At 39.2% G+C, this 13,666-nt stretch overlaps 2 long non-coding RNA genes across 4 annotated transcripts in view; one reads left to right on the top strand and one right to left on the bottom strand.

The window, feature by feature from the left end:
• The window catches only part of LOC120408372, a 55,022-nt gene that overhangs the window by 26,160 nt on the left and 15,196 nt on the right, over positions 1 to 13,666 (top strand). The window contains exons 3-4 of one of the 2 annotated variants that reach the window (XR_005600648.1): positions 1,782 to 1,848; positions 5,222 to 5,302. This is a non-coding gene — a long non-coding RNA (uncharacterized LOC120408372). The remainder of the gene's footprint in view (positions 1 to 1,781; positions 1,849 to 5,221; positions 5,303 to 13,666) is intronic. The other variant, XR_005600647.1, reaches the window with a different exon arrangement.
• The window catches only part of LOC120408373, a 31,581-nt gene continuing 26,179 nt past the window's right edge, over positions 8,265 to 13,666 (bottom strand). For both annotated transcript variants that reach the window (XR_005600650.1, XR_005600649.1), the window contains exon 3: positions 8,265 to 9,288. This is a non-coding gene — a long non-coding RNA (uncharacterized LOC120408373). The remainder of the gene's footprint in view (positions 9,289 to 13,666) is intronic.

Below are 13,666 nucleotides of genomic sequence, written 5' to 3'. Positions count from 1 at the left end.
TGTACTAATTTATAAAGTTGTGTTGTTTTCTTTTCTTTTCTCACACAAACATTTCAATAGTTTTAAAAGTTATAACTCATTTTTTCAGTTTGATTTATTTAAAAGAGTATTATGACTTCAGAAATATCATTATCCAGCCCCTCTTACTCTTTACAAATATCACCCCAAAAGAAAGCTTTTTGTTGTTGATCAATATTTAGTTTTAACACACTGGGGAAAAGATCTTTCCTAATAATGATACTTTGCATGTATATAGTGCTTTACATCTTCAAATCACTGTACACATATTAATCAATGGGGAAACAGGTCAGAAAGCATCTGATGGTGGTTACATGTATTTATTTTAAAGTCTAATGCACAAACTCCATAGAGAATTTTTCAGACTGTACCAAAATAAAGTTTTTGTGATAGCATGAAAAGTCATAATATCTACAAAGCCATCTCCTCTACTGTAAATTTAGATGGCTACGTTGACTTCAAAAGACTCATGTGTGTGTATTTGGATAATGACAGAGTATACTTATAATGTTTATGGACCATATCAATCTGGGATGAGTTGGTAGCATTTTGGAGGACAGGATTAGAATTTAAAATGAGCTTGACAAACTGGAGAAACGGTCTGAACTTAATAAGGATAAATGCAAAGTAATATGTTTAGAAAGGAACAATCAATCAAACAAATACATAATGGGAAAGGACTTCCTAGGAAGGAGTACTGCAGAAAAGGAGCTGGAGGCTCTAGAGTATCACCAACTTAAAATGAGTAAACAATGTAATATTGTTGCAAAAAAAACCGTAAATATCATTCTGGGATATTAGCAGGAGTGTTGTAAGCAAGACATGAGAAGTAATTATTCCCTCTACTCAGCACTGATAAGGCCTCTAATGGAGTACTGTGTCCAATTCTGGGCACCACACTGAGGGAAAGATGTAGACAAATTAATGAAAGTCCAAAAGACATCAACAAGAATGATTAATGGTCTAGAAAACATGACCTACTGGAATGACTGAAAAAAACCTGGTTTCTTTAATCTGGAAAAGAGAAGACTGAGGGGGGACATGAGTCTTCAAGAACATAAAAGGTTATTATAATAAGGAGGGTGTGCTCCTTAAACACTGAGGACAGAACAAAGAAGTAAAGGGCTAAAATTGAGTCCAGGGACTATAAGTGTTTACAATTCAGTGGCCTCTGACAGGCTGTTCTATCTGCCAGAGATCCTCCCACAAGACATTCCTCATGCTGACGGCTCTAATCAATGTGGATATTCCTCTACCTAAGGATTAAGCTGGTTTTCTGTCCTTTTGTGCATCTCCAGCAGCAAAGAGCAGGGGCTGCTGAGGCCTAGAATCTGGACGGCCAGACATGTCCTCATCCTGGCATTGTTTAAACTTATTTTAGTTCCCAGTTCAGCAGGGCACGTAAGCATGTGAGTTGTCCCATTTAAGTAAAAAAAAAATTAAACAAAAAATAAGAGTATTTGTGTGAATAGCTATTTGAGCTATCAAGTGCGCTGTGCTTTTTTATTATTATTTAAGGAAACCATAGCACAATATTTAAAACTATATTCAGACTTACCCTATGTTTTAGGTCAAGTTGCTTTACCAGTTAATACGTTTATTTAAAAACAAACACTTGTACAAGCTTTTCATATATCCTCTGCTGAACACAATGAGGCTTGATCCCTTTAGTGAAACTGGCAGTTCAAAGGTACACATACCAGAAGAAAACATAAATGTGATATTGACAGCTGTAAAAATGACTGGGTTCCTATGTTTTCTAGGAAGAAAGAACAGGACAGAATTGACATTTGAATTTAACCTCTATTGCTGCTAGAGGAAAATGAATAGGTAAGTACTGCTTTTGTGACAAAGGCATAAAATATGTTATATCAATTAATACAACTACTATATCTGGAAAACCTTCCATTCAAGTTGTAAGTGATGGCAGTACAAGCTGAAATTCATTTTTACAACCGAGTTGTTTATCAATATGCTACAGTTTCAAAGGGTAATCAAATTATTGATTTAATTCACTAGAGTCATTTTGAAAGGAAACCTATGATGGGGCTGAAGTGACTAATAAGTCAGCACCACTAAGTGCAGCCAGAACCTGACTCTGAGGCAGAAACTCAAACTTGACAGGTCTACCATTAATGGAGAAAGAGTTCTAAAATGAAGCAGCAAAGAATCCTGTGGCACCTTATAGACTAACAGAAGTTTTGCAGCATGAGCTTTCGTGGGTGAATACCCACTTCTTCGGATGCAAGCAGTGGAAATTTCCAGGGACAGGTGTGTATATATAAACAAGCAAGAAGCAAGCTAGAGATAACGAGGTTAGATCAATCAGGGAGGATGGGGCCCTGTTCCAGCAGCTGAGGTGTGAAAGCCAAGGGAGGAGAAACTGGTTCTGTAATTGGCAAGCCATTCACAGTCTTTGTTTAGTCCTAAACTGATGGTGTTAAATTTGCAGATGAACTGGAGCTCAGCAGTTTCTCTTTGAAGTCTGGTCCTAAAGTTTTTTTGTTGTAGGATGGCCACCTTAACATCTGCTATTGTGTGGCCAGGGAGGTTGAAGTGTTCTCCTACAGGTTTTTGTATATTGCCATTCCTAATGTCTGATTTGTGTCCATTTATCCTTTTCCTTAGAGACTGTCCAGTTTGGCCGATGTACATAGCAGAGGGGCATTGCTGGCATATGATGGCATATATTACATTGGTGGACGTGCAGGTGAATGAACCGGTGATGGTGTGGCTGATCTGGTTAGGTCCTGTGATGGTGTTGCTGGTGTAGATATGCGGGCAGAGTTGGCATCGAGGTTTGTTGCATGGGTTGGTTCCTGAGCTAGAGTTACTATGGTGCGGTGTGCAGTTGTTGGTGAGAATATGCTTCAGGTTGTCTGTGGGCGAGGACTGGCCTGCCACCCAAGGCCTGTGAAAGTGTGGGATCATTGTCCAGGATGGGTTGTAGATCCCTGATGATGCGTTGGAGGGGTTTGAGCTGGGGACTGTATGTGATGGCCAGTGGAGTCCTGTTGGTTTCTTTCTTGGGTTTGTCTTGCAGAAGGAGGTTTCTGGGTACACATCTGGCTCTGTTGATCTGTTTCCTTATTTCCTCGTGTGGGAACTGTAGTCTTGAGAATGCTTGGTGGAGATTTTCTAGGTGTTGGTCTCTGTCTGCGGGATTAGAGCAGATACGGTTGTACCTCAGTGCTTGGCTGTAGACAATGGATCTTGTGGTGTGCCCGGGATGGAAGCTGGAGGCATGAAGGTAGGCATAGCGGTCGGTAGGTTTCACAGGATTCTTTGCTGCTTCTACAGAACCAGACTAACACGGCTACCCCTCTGATGCTTCTAAAATGAAGTGATAGAACTCTTCCATAAACCTAATATGTAGAGATGGAAGAAAAAACTGACAGTTTCACATAATCAAGTTTTTCCACTGGCCCCTCTCATTCACAGAAGTAAACATACTGAGGGAGGTTTCCCAACCAAGCTCTGGTAACAAGCAACTGAACTTTATTTACAAGCTGGAAGGTGGTGGCAGCTGGTGCCCAAAACAAGAAGTGGGGCTGCATGGACACTGTATCTGGAGTATTGGGAAGAGTTTTGGTGAGGGATAAAAGAAATTGTGGGGGGTCAGTGGAAAGGGACATTTTCTTCCCCCATCTCTTCTCTCTTTCTGAATGAATTACAGGATATTTAAAGGTTTCAGCAGTCAGAGAAAAAAAAAAAATTGTTAGTCTGTAAAAAAAAAAACAGGAACTAAAGACTTAAAAACTTATTGTTTGAGCTAGCATGAGCTAGCGTGAGCTAATTTCGGATGAACAGAATGGAGAACACACACACACACATTAGATATATTTATACAGATGAAAGGTGGAAAAAAAATGCATAGCACACCAACAGGCAGAGTCTAATCAATTGAGATGAGCAGGAGGAAAAAAAAAAAAAAGTTTTGAATGATTATAATAAGATATAGGTAGAAGAGAGAGAGAGAACTTAACATAGGGAAATAGAATCAATTGTGTAATGACCCACCCCAGTCTTTATTTTTTATTTAGTTAATGGTATCTATCTAGTTTGCATATTAATTCAAGTTCAGCAGTCTCTCTTTGGAGTCTGTTTTTGAAGTTTTTTTGTTGCAAAATTGCCACCTTCAAGTCTGTCACTGAGTTATGACATCAGGAATCATAACATTCAAAAACCAGTGGGAGAACACTTCAACCTTCCTAACCACTCAGTGCCACAAGTCTTTAAGGTGCCACAAGTACTCCTGTTTTTTTTGAGGATATTTAAAGTAAAGGGCGGGATGGGAGGAAACAGTAGTTATCAGTCTGTCATCCCTTCACTGTTTTTTCTTAGTGCCAAACTTTCCCCCTTCAATTCATGCATTGACTACATTTGCCTTATGCTCAAGCTTGTTGACATAACATGTTCCCCTTCTGGCTCAGAACCAGGGCTCAAGTCAGGATGGAACACTCTCGAATGACATTCTGGAACTGTTTTGGGAGACATAATGTTGTTCTAGTACTTCTGGAAGGGCATTCTCAGCTCCCATCAACCCAACCCACACCAGTTCAAGTTACCTCCTCCATAATATTGTTCCCCTCTGTGATGGGGTGCACTAGATCCAGAGGCCCTGTGCGGAAGGCCTCACAGACCTGCCTCACCCCACCCCAGAGAAGAGCAGAGAAAAAGTCCTCTACGTGGCTTAGAGTAGTTGCAGGGAAGCAGCCAATCAAAGGGGCTGTTGGAACAACCACTCGGGGGCAGAAGGACTATATAAAAGGAAGCAGCAGCAGAAGATCAATCAGTTGCTTTCTGTACCTAGAAGAGGGAAAACTGGGTACCTGGCTAGAAGAACAGTAGGACCATGAACACCTCTGTGCAGGCAGGACTGAGTCCAGGGAAGTGAAAAAAGAACTCCTGGCGGGCTGAGCAAGGACTAACCCGAGAGCCTGGCCAGACCAAGTGAAGGTACTGGGATGGGCCCTGTTGATCTGCTTAGAGTTTGAGCCCAGGGAGAGTTACCAAAAAGGATATGGGAGCTACGGGAAGCAGCACGGGCCACAGGGATGTGCTGTCCATCACTTCCCATAGCTCCCATTGGCCGGGAACGACGCACTGCAAGTCACTGGGAGCTGCAGGAGGCCCACCAGCGGATTATCCTGATAGGCTGTATACCCTGGAACAGGTTTTGTTTTGTTTGTTCTACCTACAGACAGCATGTGTGTCTCGGCTAGAGAGCTGAGTCACTAAAGACCTGCTGAAGACACCCCTGATGAGGAGATGCTTTCAAGAGGTGGGTGCTGACCTGTTACACCCCACAAAGAGCCTCTCTTCTTCCTACTGCTCAGAACCACCCCTTCAGCTTTCAATTCTCCTTTCAATTCAATTTGCCAAGCTCAGAATACATTCCCCTATGTGAGTGTGTGTGCACACACCACTTCCTGCCAGGTTTGGAAAACCTGACCACAGGCAAAGAACTCTTCTGCATGCCTGACACCGAACTTTACCAGAGTCAGAAGTGTTGCTGCTATCCAGCCACCTCAGAAATCTCCCTTTCCTTGGCTCCGTGTGTTACTGGACCTAAAGAAGCAGAAGCAAATTAGCAGGGGAGTGCTCTGGAATCCCACATTCTACCTTTGTGGGGTTGTTCCAAACTTGCATTTCCTGCTCTGTCCCCCTTCTCTGCCACCTGTAGCTATGTTCGTCAGTATGTAGCCTTATTAATTTATTGATTAGTTTTATTAGATAACAGTGACCTGGGTTAAGAATTTGGCCTCCTAAACTACTATAGTATGAGGATTAGCAGCATGAGAATCACCATTAGGAATGTCTTTTTGATTTGGAGATTTTAGTAGCACATGCAGAACAATGACCACAACATACCGATGTACTTACAAGTTTTCAAAGGTCCTTTTATTAACATATTCAACTAAGCAGTGAAACAATCCCACAAACACTAAATAAAGATATAGATATAGTGCAAAGTGTTGATCCCTGTGACTAGCATCTCTCACATCTCCTTCTGGGGGACAGTAGAGTGTCAGTCATTATCTTCCTCATCATCTTTATCACAATGGTTGTCATCCTACTGTCTCCTATGCATTCCCCACCAGCACACAAGGAGGCAACACTTTTATCCTGTGTTATGCTACACTTAAGGCTCTTTTTTTATATATATATATATATATCTGGGTTCCAACCCCTTTTTCCTTTTCATACTGCCACACCCACTAATTTAGGGATAGCCAATGAGAAATGGGGTATCTCCTTAGTTCCCCTTATTCTCACTAACATCTATGTCAGTGAGTTACCACAGCAAGCTGGTTATTACAAAATCCCCTGAAATGTTACCAGCAGGCCTCTTGCAATATTAACTGGGATGTTATTGCATATTTTCCAGTCTACCGATGCATAGTTTCCAGAACATCTGCACTTCATAATCTTACACTTTACTGGTACAGGTTTCAGTCAACTAGTCATGCTATCCTGTTTCAGGCCTAAGGTCTTGTGTGGCTAAGCTGAATATCTCATAGGCCTGAAGCCTGTAGGCCCTGTGTTACAACATGAATTAATACTTATAGTTTACCTCTATCCTAAAGGAACTTAATGTGTGTTATTCTTAGCTACAAGGGCCAGGAGTCCCCTGAGGTAAACTTAATTATCCTTCTGCCCTCCTGCTCCTCTATTCCTGCAGGACATGCAGGAATGGAGTAACTGGAAATCAGGCCTAGTGCCTACAGTGTGGCTGATAGCTGTGATATTCTTTAGGGGTGGACGGGGGTAGCTTCATTAACTGACCAGCTGCTCTGCAACAGTTGCGTACAGATGTGAACAAAATTATTGTGAAAAGCACACTCATCTGGAACTGAAAGATACTGTCTTATGCTATGATAGTGCTGGGCAAAAATTTTCCTCCGAAACATTTTTCTGCAAAAAGTGCACATTCAATGACTTTGAAATATTCTGTGAATGTGTTGAATTCACCAAATTTTTTCAGTTTAAAAAAAAAAATCAAAATACTGTTTTGATATTTTAGAAATAAAACATCATTTTTTTAGTGTGAAATGACTTTTTGTTTCAAAATTTCCTGTGTGTGTATATAGCATAAAAGCATATTGCGTTTTTCACAATAATTTTGTTCACATCTGTACGCAACTGTCCAGGAGCAGCTGGTCAGTAGGAGTTAATGAAGCTACCCCCTTCTACCCCCAAAGAATACCACAGCTATCAGCCACACTGTATATATCTATTTATTTCTTGAGTTTTTCAAGATTATAATCACAATCTAAATGAGATGTTTTGGAGTGGGTTGAACAAAATACTTAATTGCCAGAAAACCAAAAAAATCCCCTATTAAGCCAGCTCTGACTGTAACACTTTGCAGTCATGGAACTGAAGTGCTGCAATTTTGGAGCGAGATTCTACAAATTTACGGGATTGCTTATTTCACAGCTGCAGTGTATTAATTCATATAAGGAATTTATTTACTTTCTTTGAAAGAAAGTGACAACCACAAAACCTTTGGTTTCTTTTGCAAAACATTATTGATTTGCATGCTGCAATGGAAAAAAAATTAAGCTCTTTTTGAGAGAATAATCTCCTTTGATATGTCAAACTGTTTTGACAGTAGATTGGATGGCAACGTCACTCCACTGTAACAATTAAATTGTGTAAAGACTCAGTGATTAAACCTGATTCCTCATAATTTTGGTTTGGGACCACCAGACATCTCTTATTCATTCTTGGCAATGGAGCTGTTGAAAGCCTACATGAATATCCTTGTAAGTGTAAGAAGAACACACTTGTAAATTTCCTTTGGGTCAAAAAGATTAATTTGTTCTATTAATTAGCATTCAGGCCACTGAGATTTAAAATATAGCTTGTAGAATGCTAAGCAAAATAGGATACTAGGATCTAATATCTACTTTGTTCTACTTGATTAAACACAACACAAGTACCACTAGACCTTTTGGAACTATATACCGTAATATACTTTTATACACAAGTCCCAGTTTCTCCATTTTTTGCATTTACTCAGACTTTTAAACTACATCACTTTCTAGAAAATCTCCCATGCAGAGAGAAAGCCTGATAGAAATTATCACTGGCTTTGCTATGAGGTCCAGATTTTTACTTTATTGCTCCAACCACACACTAACTTCAGGGGGAACAGGACTCAATCCATAATGTTATGATATTAGATGAAAGGAGATTGAACATATTCCCCAAACAAGAATTTTTCTTAAAATGCAGTGAAGTTTAATATGTATCAAGAACTAAGTACAGTTCAACTCTGAAACAGGATGACAGGTATATAAAGAGATCCTTCTTACTCAGGAAGCACGGAATCCCCACAATGCTATTTTTAGAATAATTTTTGCAGAGTACAACTGTAATTTAAGGGGGCAAAATCTTAAAGTTGAAAAAGAAAATAAACCTCAAACATTTGAAATCAAAGGCAAGTATAGCACAAGTAAATTTCTAAGGAAAAAGAAACATGAACATTGGAAGGGTATGAAATCCCCAATTATGGGCAACTGGGTAATTAACTTGGCCAACATCACATTTCCTCAAGAACAGCTGCAGATGTAGAGACAAACATACTCACAGAGAACACAGAAGTTCATACTTAGCCTCAGTGGCCCAGACATGAAATTTAATTGTATAGGCCCAGATTTGCCAAAGAAAGTGACTACTATCATCCTCACTTTATGGATGGAGAAATTGAGGCACAAAGAGATTAAAGTTACTAGCCCAAAGTTATACCACTGGTCATAGGCAGATCTAGTAATATTTAGGTCTCCTGATGACCAATCCACTGGACCATGTTGTTTCCTTATAGAATGCAGTCCCAATTCAGATTCCTGCCTTTATTTTCTGTGCATGATATAATCAGCAATCACAGAGGAAAAAATGGGGTCACAAACCACCAATTTATTCATATCCATTTAAAGCAACTTGCAAGTCATTAAAGGCAAAATAATATTTAGCCAGGTTTATTTTTGTTTCATTGTTTAGAATGATAAAATACAGAAAGCAAGACCTTCTATTCATGCACAATTAAAGACATATGAAAACTAATTGGTGCATATGTACTCCATGGAATGGAGAGATGGGGAGACTCACTAGTAGAGCAGGAAAGCTGGGCAGCATTGTTCCTTAAGTTGTCATGGTATCTCCAGTAGTCCAAGGAGGATCATGTTTGTTGCACCACCCTTGGGTTAGGTCAAGTACCTGCTTCCTCCCATTCCACAGCACCAGCTATGCTGGGCAGCCTGGCTGGGGAGAAGAAAAAAACACCTCCATTTACCTGTAGGTTTTAGCTTGGAGCTCTCCTTGTGCTCAAGTGAGGGGACAGCAAGTACTGTTATTGTGGCCAGCCCTTAAGTGTATGTGTGCATGTAGGTATGTGGTGCAACATCAAGGAGGGAGGGTATTAGAAAGATCCTCATGTGATTATATTCTGCCCATATTCTTCCTCATATATATATATTGTAAAGCCTTTCATTCTTCCTCATATATATATAAAGCCTTTCCCTCTATTTTTTAGCTTAGCTTCTGAAACAACGGCTAACTTTTCACCTTCAGATTCCTCATTATCTCATTAACACATAATATTTTCAATCACAGGTATTCTTTTCCTAGATATTTTTTTAAGTTGCTTGCAGCTTCTCCTTGTAAAATCAGGTAAAGCCTTTTGTGCTAAGGTTTCCGGCTGTATGGATATAGGCAGAGATTTCTCCTTACTTTTATTCACTGTCCTAAATCCAACATCATCCCTTTTAAAGGCTGGTGAATGGATTTGTTGGGACATACAAAATATGACAATGATGCTAAGTGAGCATCCTGGGTGACTGGAAGGACCAATCATTATAAAGAATTGAGCTGCTGAAAATACCCTTATTACTGACATTGGATATGATGCCACAGAACATGTTTGTAGGTATATTTAGTAGTGCTTTTGTGGTTATAAAGGTATTTCTGGTATGTGTAGAGTGAAAAAACTGTAGTCCTAGAATTTCAAGGACATGTGAGATAGTAATGTTAAGGCTACACTGGCATATATGTATGTTGATTGGTGTGTAAGTGGGTGGGTATGTGTGATGTAGAAAGAAACTTACTTCATTAATCATTGTAATTCATAAAAAAAATCTTACATTTTTGGTTTGCTATTAACAAGGATAATATTTGTGACTAACTTTAGTATTTAGAAAATGTTAGAACTCACAATGGCTAACACCTTGTCTTCCGGAAATTAAGAATAGCATTTGAGTGATGGCTGTGATCACTACTAAATAATCTAGGTCTTCCATATATTAGATCATCCCACAAATTTCCCTTTTTAAAGAAAGAAGGTATTTTGTGTTCTATAATAAGTATGAAAAAACTTATAGAAAACCATGGTGACCATGTTGCTCACTTGGATTTTGAAACCTAAGACATAAAAATGTGATGATACATGTCATTGCAGTTAAATGTAAAACATCTTTTTGTTCTGTGTTTGTACAGCACCTAACATAATGAGGTCATGGTCCATTACTGGGGCTCTGTAACAGGGTGACTTGACCTTTGGGATGGAGAGCATGGGGCTAAGCCAACCTGATTACAGAATGAGCCCCACCTGAGGAAAATCAGGCAAATTCCCCATGAAGAGCAGAGGTGGCTACATGGGATTTATGACCATGTAAATTTACATGGTCATCCCACCTGGGAAAAGGGCTGGACAGAGAGCCAGGCATATGTGTCACAGTGGAGAAAAGTTCTCCAGGCACGGAGGTCTGGGAGAGACCCTGATTCAGTAGGGAAGAGACAGAAAGACTCATAAATGAATTTAAGGTAGGATGTGTCCCAGGGAAAACTGCAGTACAGGTAAAGGAGCAGTTTGGAACCCCAGAGCAGAGGGTGGGATGGGGTGCCCCGACTGGCCCCAACGAAGAGAATGCACAAGCCCACCATTAGGTTTTTCAGGGGGATACAAGCCGAGATGAAGACAAGCTGAGGAAGAGCCCTGGAAAGACGGGCAGGACTTTTATTTGTGTTTATAACATTTTGGAGCTTTTCAGTTTAGACAATTGTGACCCCGGAAGAGGTGGATTTAAGACAATGACCCAGCTGCAGGGCTGAGTTACTGAAAGAGATACCTCCATAGGGCTAGACTAGCGACCATTGGCAGGGAGCTCTAGAGAAGCATTTACAGGCTCGTGGGCACCTACTGTAATACAAATAAGAGTAAAAAAAGAAATATTAATATAGTCCTAGTTCCTTCCATTGAAAGACATGTTGGGCCAAATCCTCAGCTGGTGCAAATAGGTATAGCTCCATTGTTGTTAATAAAGCTAGTCCGAGTCACACCAACTGAGGATCTGGCTGAATATCTCCCAGTTTTCGAAATTTCTTCTTCCCTTTGCCAGTTAAAAGGTGGTTTTTACAATCAGGTGTAAAACTCACTGGTTCACACAAATCAAATAGCAATTTTGGTCTGCAGCTGACACAAGGCTTATACTGTTTACATAGTTTACCTTAGTCATGTGTAAACAACAAATTAACATATTTTTAGCTTATAGAAGTCTTGTGAATTTTCATTACACCTATATCAGTTGTGTAGTCCACTGATCTTGTCATTGCTCAGAGGTAAAGCTAGCTGAAAACTAGGAAGAAAATTGTTTATTGATGTATTACTACAGTTGTTGCAGTGACAGCTTTAGTCATTCACTATGCTGAGAAAGTCATTAGCCAAATGGAAACTTGGGGCCAGGTAACATTTCTGATGCTCAATGAGACAGTTGAGTTATTTGAAAAACAGTACATATTTCATCATGGGGAAGTGTCAAACATTTTCCCAAGTTCATTTATTTTCAATTGTGTCTTTAGAGTTAGCTGCAGATGCAGCAAATAAAGAATAGTCTTTGGATTAAAATAGTACTGCCCAAGCCCTTCTAGCCGGTTTTCTTGGAACAATCTAGAAAATCTGCTTTTCAAAACTGAAATGGATTTTGAAACTCCATTCTTTTCTTTCACTCTTACAATACACATACAGGCACAGCAGGAGTCAAATCCAATTCCTTGGACACCTAAATCATCCATTGGATCTGATTATGTACACTATTACATTGGTTTTACACCAGTGTAATAGAGTGGAGAATCAGACTCATCAGCTTTAAAGCTCTGGGTCCTGATCCAATTGAAGTTAATGGAAAGACTTCCATTGATTTCAGTGGGTTTTGGGTTGGGCACCTGATGCCCAAGGCACTGTAGACTGGGACCTATATTAGCAAATAATATTATCTCAGCAAAATGTTTGAGTAATATTATTGATAATTTGCTACAGATTCTATGATTCAGTCAAACATCTTCTGAAAGTAAAATCAACAAGAAAAATAATTGGCCATTTCAATCATTTCAAAGACACTTTACAATGTATGTATCTTTTTCTTTTTTCCTTAAAAGAGAAAAATACCTTCCCCTCCACCCCCCAAAAACAATAGGTAATTTAGGCTACTCAAGAGTTCTTCTGCGAAACTGATTGTTTAAATATTATCACTTTCTATACCAAACCTCTCTTATCACAACCTCCTGTGTCTTGAGGAAATTCCACAGCTGACCATCACTGTTACTTATTTTAAAATGTATTAAACTTTAAGAGTAACAGGAATCTTTATCAAAACCAAGCATAAAGTAAGTATGGCTTACAGAGACTCATCAGACAGAGGATGACACAGCAAAAATACCACATGCTAATTCTGTTAAAGAAATTATTAAAATAAGAAGGGGGGGAGAAAACAAAGAGAAGGATAGTGAAATGAAGGAAGTCAAAAAGGAGAGAGAGGGTAAATGTTCTTTGTTATATGTGGCTGTAAATATTTCATGTAGGATTCCCATTTATTGTGTCAAAAAATTGACTAGGATTCTAAAAAATTGTTGCCTAAAATTTGCTCCCTTCATCTATATTTGAGTAATTTAAAAAGTGATCTGATGAAAACCATGTTGTATCTCTGTCTGAAATTAATAGGCAGTACTGTGTGCCTAGTACTTCTGAAAATAAGGCCACTATTTAAGGGCTAATTTTAAGAACTGCTTGGGATTTTTTGTTTTGTGTTTAGTCTTAAAATCAATATGGCTATTTACTACTCCAAAAGTATGTCTCTTGTGGGAAGTCATCTTTTAGAAAGCTAGTGCCCTGTTAGATAGTGAAGATGATGCAATCTTTCCATTATTTCAGCAATACAGCCTCAGCAATCAAACTTAATTACATTTATGATAATGAATTACTTAATACTTGTAAACACTAACTATGAGCTATTATGCTCTTGAGTCATTCCAGATCCTTTGTGATGCCAAAACACAGATTAGCATCATTTTTTTTAATGTTACTTTATTTATAAGGGGACTCTGCAATGGTAGATTGACTAACCTTTTTTGAGCCCTGAATCTGTTGGATGAAGTCAGTTCTGATCTAAAATAATGGAACTACCATTGAACATACCATTGAACATATGTTAACTGGAGGAGGGGAAAGAGGGAGGGTTGAAGACAGCATGTCACAAATACTACTGGTTGGGAATTTTTTGAAAATTTTCATAGGAAAAATGCAGATTGGTCTCAACTATTTGTGGGAAAAGGGTCAATTTCCATGACTCTACCAACTGACAAGTTGTTG

Source organism: Mauremys reevesii, linkage group 6 (assembly GCF_016161935.1).
Source record: "Mauremys reevesii isolate NIE-2019 linkage group 6, ASM1616193v1, whole genome shotgun sequence".
Classification (NCBI taxonomy): domain Eukaryota; kingdom Metazoa; phylum Chordata; order Testudines; family Geoemydidae; genus Mauremys; species Mauremys reevesii.
Note: the sequence above shows the minus strand (reverse complement) of the source record. Positions and strands in the feature narration are given on the sequence as shown.